General features: G+C 42.0%; 1 pseudogene; it reads right to left on the bottom strand.

Annotated features, from left to right (window-relative positions):
- Positions 1 to 3,549: 3,549 nt before the first annotated feature.
- LOC112627019 lies at positions 3,550 to 5,086 on the bottom strand (annotated as a pseudogene).
- Positions 5,087 to 10,462: the final 5,376 nt, after the last annotated feature.

Raw genomic sequence — 10,462 nt, forward strand, 5'->3', positions numbered from 1 at the left:
GGTTTGAGGTCCATCTTCAACCTTTTTTAGCTTTTTTCGAATATCTGAGGCTGACTGGGAGATAAAATAGGAGGCTAGGACAGCTGCTTCAGCTGGGGAGGTGGGGTCTAGCCGAGTAAATTGGGCTAGTGCCTCTGTAAGGCGATTTAGGAAGGAAGCCGGGTTCTCATCTGAGTGCTGGATGATTTCCTTTAGTTTATCAAAATTGACCACTTTGTTAGAGGCTGCCTGCATACCGGCCAAGAGACATTGAACCATAATGTCTCTCCTATGGCGGCCGGGCTGCTGTGGTTGGTAGTCCCAATCTGGTTCTATGGACGGGACAGCCATCTCTCCTAACGGGACAGTGGCATCAGTTAAATGCCATTGATCTGCATGTTGCCTGGCGGCTGCAAGAATACACTCTCTTTCCTCTGGGTTAAGGGAGGAGGACAAAATGACCTGTAAGTCATGCCAGGTTAGATCATATGCCTGACATAGGTATCGAAACTCCTTGGAATATAGGGTGGGGTTAGCAGAGAAATCACCGAGCCATTTTTCAATCTTGGAAAGATCTGCCAAGGAAAAAGGGACATGGACTCTAACTAGTCCTTTGGCTCCGGCAACCTCTTGGAAGGGGGCCAACAAACTAACAGGGGAGGTTGAAACAGACCAGTCGGGTAGGTTGAGACCAGCTGACCAGTAGAGGGGGTTGAGGCAGGCTGACTGGTAGAGGGGGTTGGGGCAGGCTGACTGGTAGAGGGCTGACTAGTGGGGGCCGCTACCGTGGTCTTGGAGCGAGTGTGGGCGGAAATGGGAGAGGTAAGAGGAGTGGCTGAGGGAGGGGCGGTAGGAGGAGCATAGGGAGGGGGGTTGGTAGGTCGGGAGGGAGGTGGCCCGCCGTCGGCCTCGTCTGAGATGGAAGTAGAATCTTCCTCTGCTTGTGGTGTGGGGGCCGAGGGCTGGGTTTTAACTAACAAGACCTGGGCCATTGAACACTGGGCGCACAGGTCTGGGCGAGAGCGCAAGTCCCAAAAGCCTTGGACATAGATAATCTCTGACCACTTTCCAAGCCTTTGGCAGAAATTAGAGAGATCTAATAGAATGTTATAGTCAAGTGTGCTGTCTGGTGGCCATTGAGACTGGTTGTCTAATTTATATTGCGGCCATGCCACAGTGGAGAGGAAGATTAGCCGCTTTCATTTTAAATCTTGAGCTAAATGTAAGGCTTCCAAGTTTTGGAGGAGACACCCTAAGGGGGTGTTCCTAGGGATTTTGGATTGTGAGGTTCCCATTGTTTAACCACCAGAAATGGAAACCGACCTCACGCAGTGGCAAAGCGTCCTTTGCCGCTGCTAGAGACCGGGGGCTCCTGGAGCCACTAACGGAGAATTGAGGAACTTCAAGATGGACGTCTCTGGGTTGAAGGCCTCACTGCACCACAGGGTGGCTACGTCCTTGGGTGTACGTACGACTCTAGGCCAAGGACATGGAAATGGACGGAGATGGTTAACAAAGGGGAGTACTCACCAAAGAAGAAATTCTCAGAGCGGCACCAGTGGAAAGCTGGAACACTTGTTCGGTGTTGGTGGCTGGTTGGGTTGGGAGCCGGTTCGCTGGGGAGGAGGTTCCTCAGACCCCTAGGGGATGTTGAAGAAGGGTCTCCTCCCAGGTCAGGTTTCGGCACCAGCTGTTTTGTTTCTCTATTACTACTATTAATAGACGCAAAGACTAAATATCAATAAAGGCCAAAATGAGCGAAGAAAGTGGCAGCCTTTTATTTGCAAATATGCATACACTCTTGGATGAGGTTCTCTGGTCCTCAGGTGTGGGGGGCCAGGGAAGTCGCGCCGGTGCTCTCGGGTGATGTTCTCCGGTCCACGAATGTGGGGGGCCGAAGAAGTCACGCTGGCTCCTGCCGGCGGTGGACTTTTATGCCTGGGAGCTGGAAGGGGAGGAGTTTGAGGCGTGTGTGTAGGAGTGGCTTCTTGAATTTCGGTGTCCCTGGCTTGACATCATTCTGCGCAGGCTCAGTTGATTTGGTTCTTTTCCCGGGCGTGGGAATTTTTCCCGGGCACGGGAAAATCTGTGATGAAGAACCCAGAAACAACAGGGACTGCTCCATCTTGTTCACCTTCCTCCATCTTGTCCTTTTTCCCTCACCCAAACACCAATACTATATTGAATAGGAGTGGTGAGAGAGGGGATCCTTGTCTTGTGCCAGTTTTCAAAGGGAATGCTTCCAGCTTTTGCCTATTCAGTATGATTTGGCTGTGGGTCTGTTATAAATGGCTATTATTTTGAAATATGTTCCATCAATACCTAGTTTATGGAGAGTTTTTAGCATGAAGGATGTTGAATTTTATTGAAGGCCTTTTCTGCATCTATTGAGATAATGTTTTTTTTTTTTTTTTTTTTTAAAGTATTGAACATTTTATTAATGTTAAGTTTTGAAAGCTTTATATTTGGGGTACACTAAGATATAGGACTGCTGCTGCTTAAAGAAGTTATCCTTTAGCATTAGGTTGTTGTTGTGGGAAGTCAGGGACCCCAAACGGAGGGACCTGCTGGAGCCACGGCAAAGGAACATAAATTTTGAAGATTTCATTTTAATATGGACATTTATCAGTTCCCAAATAATACCTTTATAATTTCTTATGCCTGTCCTTACTTTAATCTCTTAATCCTGTTATCTTCATAAACTGAGGATGTACGTCACCTCATGACCACTGTGATAATTGTGTTAACTGTACAAATTGATTGTAAAACATGTGTGTTTGAACAATATGAAATCAGTGCACCTTGAAAAAGAACAGAATAACAGCGATTTTTAGGGAACAAGGGAAGACAACGATAAGGTCTGACTGCCTATGGGGTTGGGCAAAAAGAGCCATATATTTCTTCTTGCTGAGAGCCTATAAATGGATGTGCAAGTAGGAGAGATATCGCTAAATTCTTTTCCTAGCAAGGAATAGTAATATTAATACCCTGGGAAAGGAATTCATTCCTTGGGAGAGGTCTATAAATGGCCTCTCTGGGAGTGTCTGTCTTATGCAATTGAGATAAGGACTGAGATATCCCCTGGTCTCCTGCAGTACCCTCAGGCTTATTAGGGTGGGGAAAAACTCCGCCCTGGTAAATTTGTGGTCAGACGGGTTCTCTACTCTCAAACCTGTTTTCTGTTGTTTAAGATGTTTATCAAGACAATATGTGCACCGCTGAACATAGACCCTTATCAGTAGTTCTGCTTTTGCCCTTTATCCTGTTCCCTCAGAAGCATGTGATCTTTGTTCTGCTTTTTGCCCTTTGAAGCATGTGATCTTTGTACCTACTCCCTGTTTTCCACCCACTCCCCTTTTGAAACCCTTAATAAAAAACTGCTGGTTTGAGGCTCAGGTGGGCATCATGGTCCTACCCATATGTGATGTCACCCCCGGCAGCCCAGCTGTAAAGTTCCTCTCCTTGAACTGTCTCTCTTTATTTCTCAGCCGGCTGACACTTATGGAAAATAGAAAGAACCTATGTTGAAATATTGGGGGTGGGTACCCCAGTGGGTTGTTGGTTTAGGAGTTATGGAACTTGGCTATTTTTTGCTAAGCATTCATAATCTATAAATTCGCAATCTTGGTTTAGGACTTGGCTCAGTAAAGTTAGGCTCTCATCTTCTTCCTCACCAAAGTGCTTCTCAATGATGTTCAAAGCAGACTGGCCAATCTAACAGTTCTCATGCAGTTGTAAAGCCTCAATTCTATTGATCCCACTGAGTTCTTCTATCAGAAAACATAGGATTTCCATCTCAGACCATTTCTCTGCCACCTGGAGGATGCAAGAGATGACATCGAGGATGATGAGAACAATTTTAACATCTGGGGCAATGAGCAGATTCACCAGTGGCTCCGGGACCCCAGAGTGGAGGATCAGCTAAACCATGGTGACCCACATTGCAAAGTTAGCCACTGCCTACACAGCCTCTTTCTGGACTTTAAATTCTCCACTTTTTTTTTTTTTTTTTAGCAGAGCCACCAAGGGAGGCAAGATGTTGTAGCAAGCAGCTGCTGGGTGTGGTGAGAGGGCCCTGCCACCATATTGCTCAAGGCCTAGGTCACCTCCTTCTGGATGAAGGGCCTGTTGTGCTGCAGGAGCTGGGGCAGCATGTTCAGCATGCCCGCGTCAGTGGCCATCTGTTTCTGCTCATCTGTGCCTGTGATAATGTTCCCCACAGTACAGAGAGAAGGGGTCAAGACATTGAGGTCTGAGCTGGTCATGAGTGCTACAAGCCTGGGCAGGACCCCCGTGTCAACTACTTGGCTGATGCGCTCTTTGTAGCCATTGGTGAGGTAGGACAGCACCCAGCAGGCTTGAGAGAACCTTGCCGTGGTGGTGCTGCGGGAGTGAGAGGGCCAGCAGCATCTGCTTCACTGCAGTTTCGCAAGGGCATGGGGTCTTCTTTTGGCACAGGTCGACAAGGTCCAAGTGATGTTCCGCAGAAATGTGATTGGTAGGGTGGGTGAAATCAGGGCCGGCAGATGTGGGATGGCATTGCTTGAGATGATGTTATCTCTGAACTCTGGGCTGTCACAAGAGCCCACTTTGCCTGTTCACACACAGCCACACTGGGGGAATACAGGAGCTTGATCAAGGGCTGGATGGGTCCCCCTTCTACCATGGCTCAAATCTGCTCGGAAGTCCCTGAAGCAATGTTGGTCAGGGCCTAGGCAGCCTCAAACTGCAAGCAGGGGTAAAGTGATGACTTCAGGAACTCCACCATCCTGGGAACAAGGAGTGCTTCAATGATCAATTTCAGAGGGGGGTTCTTTTCCTGGGATAGCATTTTCCTGGCTGTCTGGGTGGCCTGGAAACAAAGAACTGAATCTGAGCTATTCACACCTTTGATTATTTCACCCAGAGTGAGGCCAACTGCCACCCCTTTGGCTGGTTTTTTGGAAGCTGTGTCAGGGAAGAAGCTGGTGATATTCCTTCTCTTTAAGGTCTGTTCATCTTTCTTGGCCTTTCAGTCCTCCAGGCTGACTGCCATCCTCTGCTGTCACCTCAGAGATGTATCTTTTCCTCAGTACTTAAATTTTCTCAGCCTCTTTTCTGGAGCATCTAAGGTTGCTTTTTATCATTGGTTCTGTTTAGGTGATAAATTATGTTTATTGATTGGTGTATGTTGAACCAGCCTTGCATCCTAGAGATGAAGTCAACTTGATTGTGATGCATAAGCTTTTTGATGTGCTGCTGGATTTGGTTTGCCCAGTATTTTATTAAAGATTTTTGCATCAGTGTTCCTCAGGAATATTGGCCTTAAGTTTCCTTTTTTTTATTGTATCTCCACCAGGTTTTGGTATCAGGATGATGCTGGCCTTAAAAAGAGTTAGGGAGAAGTCCCTCCTTTTCAATTATATGGAATAGTTTCAGAAGGAATGGTAGCAGCTCCTCTGTACCTCAGGTAGAATTTGGCTGTGAATCCATCTGGTCCTGGGCTTGTTTTGGTATATAGGCTATTAACTACTGCCACAGTTTCAGAACTTGTTATTGGTTTATTCGGGGATTCAGTTTCTTCCTAGTTCACTCTTGGGAAGGTACATTTGTCCAGCAATTTCTCCATTTCTTCAGATTTTCTAGTTTATTTGTATAGAAGTATTTATAGTATTCTCTGGTGGTTATTTGTATTTCTGTGGGGTCAGACAAATAGACCAATGGAACAGAATAGAGATCTTAGAAATAAGAGCACACATATACATCATCTGATCTTTGACAAACTTGACAAAAACAAGCAATGGGAAAAGGATTCCCTATTCAATAAATGGTCCTGGGAAAACTGGTTATCTATATGCAGAAAATTGAAACTGAACCCCTTCCTTACACCTTATACAAAAATTAACTCAAGATGGATGAAAGACTTAAATGTAAAACCCAAAACTATAAAAACCCTAGGAGGAAAGCTAGGCAGTACCATTCAGGACATAGGCATGGGCAAAGATTTCATGACAAAGGCATCAAAAGCAATTGCAACAAAAGTGAAAATTGACAAATGGGATCTAATTAAACTAAAGAGCTTCTGCATAGCAAAAGAAACTATCATCAGAGTGAACAGACAACCCACAGAATGGGAGAAAATTTTTGCAATCTATCCGTTTGACAAACGTCTAATATCCAGAACCTACAAGGAACTCAAACAAATTTATGAGAAAAAACAAACAGCCCTATCAGGAAGTGGGAAAAGAATATGAAAGACACTTCTCAAAAGAAGATATTTATGCAGCCAACAAACATACAGAAAAAAAACCTCAACAGCACTGATCATTAGAGAAATTCAAACCAAAGCTACAATGAGATACCGTCTCACACTATTCAGAATGGCAGTTATTAAAAAGTCAAGAAACAACAGATGTTGGCAAGGCTGTGGAGAAACAGGAACACTTTTACACTGTTGATGGGAATGTAAATTAGTTCAACCATTGTGGAAGACAATGTGACGATTCCTCAAAGACCTGCAACTAGAAATACCATTTGACCCAGCAATCCCATTACTGGTTATCTACCCAAATGAAAATAAATAATTATATTATAAAGATACATGTATGTGTATGTTCATTGCAGCATTATTCACAATAACAAAGACATGGAATCAACCCAAATGCCCATCAATGACAGACTGGATGAAGGAAATGTGGGACATATACACCATGGAATACTATGCAGCCATACAAAGGAATGAGATCATGTCCTTTGCATGGATGTGAATGGAGCTGGAAGCCATTATCTTCAGCAAACTAACACAGGAACAGAAAACCAGACACCTCATGTTCTCACCTATAAGTGGGAGCTGAGCAATGAGAACACATGGACACAGCGAGGGGAACAACACACACTGGGGTCTGTCAGGGGAGCGAGGGGAGGGAGAGCATCAGGATAAATAGCTAGTGAATACAGGGCTTAATATTTAGGTGATGGGTTGATAGGTGCAACAAACCACCATGGCACACGTTTACCTGTGTAGCAAACCTGCACATCTTGTATATGTATCCTGATATGGTTGAATTAGATAAAATTAAATTAAAGCAGAATTTTAAAATTTTGATGAAGTCTAATTTGTTAATTGTTTAAATGGTTCATGCTTCTTTCTTACCCAGGAATTTTTGCTATATCTGGAGTGTAAAGGTTTTCTTCCATGTTTTCTCCTGGAAATTTTGTAATTTTTGCTTGTTTAGATCTTCTCTAATATGAGTACTTAAGGCTATACATTATGCTCTAAGCTCTGCTTTAGTTTTATCCCACACATTTTGATGTTACCATTATCATTCCATTTAAAATATTTTATAATTTTCTTTCTGATGTGTTCTTTGACCCATGCATTATTAAGAGGTATATTGTTTAATTTCTAAATGTTTGGGAATTTTCCTTATATCTTCCTGTTATTGATTTCTAATTTAATTATCTTGTAACAGAACATACTCTATATTTCAATCTGATTAAATTTCCTTGTGGCCCAGAAAATGGTCTATTTTGGTGACTATTGTGAATGTACTTGAAAAGGATGTTTATTCTTTTTTTGAATGGTATATTCTATACATTTATCAATTGGGTCCAGTTGGTTGTATTTTTCAAGTCTTCTGTGTCTGTACTGATTTTTTTTGTGTACTCGTTTTATTAACTAATGAAAAAAACTGTTGAAGCTCCCAATTGTATTTGTGGATTTGTTTACTTTCCTTTCAGTTCTATCAGCCTTTTCCTTGGATATTTTGAATCTCTGTTACAGGATACACACACATTTAGGACTGTTATATCTTTTTGATATGTTTACCCCTTTATCATTATGAAATTTACCTCCTATTCTTGGTAATGTTCCTTGTTCCGAACTATACTTTGTCTGATGTTATCCATTCCAGTTTTTTTTTACAATGAATTTTTGCAGAGTATATCTTATTTTGTCCTTTTATCTGTAATCTACTTCTTGTAGTCTACTCTGATAATCTGTTTTAATTAGAAAGTTCAGACCATTTACATTTAATGTGATTATTGATATGGTTGAATTTAAAACTACTATTTTGATACCTGTTTTTTATTTGCCCCATCTGTTTTTTGTTCCTTTTTTCCTCTTATTTTTTTTGGGGGGGGTGGTCAGTTGAGCATTTTATAATATTTCAGTTTATCTCCACTATTGCTTATTAGTCATACTTAGGTTTTTGCTTTTGTGTTTTAAAGGTTATTTTTGATTCTTGAATGCGCATCCTTTGCTTATCAAATTCTACTGTGGGTGACAGGGTTTGCTACCTTTCCCCGAGTGACTTAAGGCCTTTGTTCCACAGAAGAGGAGGAGCCAGATGGGTTTTGTGCCTTTTTCACTTTACTGATGGAGGCCCTCTTCTCCTGCCCTGCCCCAAATATTTCTCATGTCCACTTGTCGTTCTTCTCCACACACCCCCATTGGAGGTATATGGAGAACTGCAAGTGGGCATAAACCTCCTTCATGTCTGAAACTCCCAGGGCTCTATGATGTCCTACTAGCCCAAACGAGGCGTAGCAACTTAAAATTTTAAACTGAATTCGTCTTACCCACTTCTATGATGTTCAGTATCTCTTCCCCCATTTGTGGCTTAATCTCTGCCACAATTAAGCCAGTGCTTGTATCACCTTGGAGGCTCTTATCTTTCCTTGGCTTTCAGTCTATTTGGTTGCTCTTTACATCAGCTCTCTAATGAGATTAAGAAATATTCTGATTCTATAGTTCATACATTTTTCTTGTACTTGGGGCAGGAATGATACCTTCCCAGCTAAACACTATGCAGAAACAAAACTCTTGCAATAAGCTTTTATGCAGGCATTAGTCATGGAAAAGCTGAGAAGCCAAACAGGGGTTGGTGAGCAACTCAGAGACTAGCAACATTAGATAGATAAGGCTGGAGAGAAAAAGAGAAGAGGTGCTGGTAAGCCCAATAGCTAGGTTAATCCTGCAGAACCTAGGACCATGGAAGCTTGTCTGTCAGGAGCTGGAGCCATGGAAGAAACATAGACATCACTTAAGATGTCACCTGAGGCATAGAAGGAAGGAGGAAAATATTCTGTCTTTTCCTCTTCACGTTCAGTTTCCTGACAGTGTTTTCCATTAGTCAAACTAGCTATCTCCAACAGACATGGAAACTTGGAGAATATAGCATGCAGACAACAGATAACACCCTTATTAGAAGAGAGCAGGAAAAGAATAAAACATAGAGCTGAGGCCAATCACAGGTGTTTATCCTCTATTTCTGAATGATGTGTTTATGTTTCCCCATATTGATTTTCCAATTTTAGACATTATCTGTTATTGACTTCCTGACATAGAAAATTTGGTTCTCTTCCACTACTCCTCTCTTCCCCAACCCTAAACTTCTACTATCTTGCAAATATTATTTATATTGCAAATTTTTGTCTAAAAATAATGAGTGCTACATTATTATAAGTACATATGTAGATGTTGTCCACTGCTGAATAATGTAATATAGTATATTAAAATGTTGTTTTAGCTAGGTGCAGTGGCTCATGCCTGTAATCCCATTATTTTGGGAGGCCAAGGCAGGAGGCATGCTTATGCCTGAAAGTTTGAGACCAGCCTGGGCAACATAGTGAGATCTTGTTTCTACAAATAATAATAATGATAATAAATTAGCCAGGCATGGTGACATGTGCCTGTGGTCCCAGCTACTTGAGAGGCTGACATGGGAGGATCGCATGAGCCTGGGAGGTCAAGGCTGCAGTGAGCTGTGATCATGCCACTTGTACTTCAGCGTGGGTGACAGAGTGAGACCCTGTCTCGAAATAAAAGTTGCTTTAATGTGGTAAAATGCACATAATATAAAACTTACCATCTTAATAATTTTTAAGTGTACACTTCAGTAGGGTAAGTATATTCAGTTTGTTGTCCAACCAATCTCCAGAATTTTTTCATACCTGTTAAACGACTTTCCATTTTCCCCTCACCCGAGCCCCTGGGAACAACCATTCTACTTTCTATTTTTTTGAATTTGACTTCCCTACAGATACCTCATATAAGTTGAGTCATATGATTTTTGCCTTTTTGTGACTGACTTGTTTCACTTAATTAATGTCCTCAAAATTCATCCAGGTTGTAGCATGTGTCAGAATTTCCTTCCTCTCTAAGGCTTGATAATATTTCATTGTATTACATACCATATTTTGTTTATCCATTCATCTATCAATGGATGTTTGGGTTGCTTTTACTTTTGGTTATCGTGAATAATGCTGTTATGAACATGGGTGTATAAATATCCCTGAGACCCTAACTGCAAATCTTTTCACTAAATATCCAGAAGTAGAGTTTTTGATTCATATGGTATTTCTATTTTTAATTTTTTGAGGAACCATCATACTGTTTTTCATAGCAGCTATACCATTTTACCACCAAAAGTTCATAAGAGTGCAGATGTCTCCACATCCTCACCAATATCTATTTTCTTTCTTTCTTTATTTTTCAATAGCA

This window comes from Theropithecus gelada, chromosome 6 (assembly GCF_003255815.1).
Source record: "Theropithecus gelada isolate Dixy chromosome 6, Tgel_1.0, whole genome shotgun sequence".
In the NCBI taxonomy this organism is placed as follows: Eukaryota; Metazoa; Chordata; class Mammalia; order Primates; family Cercopithecidae; genus Theropithecus; species Theropithecus gelada.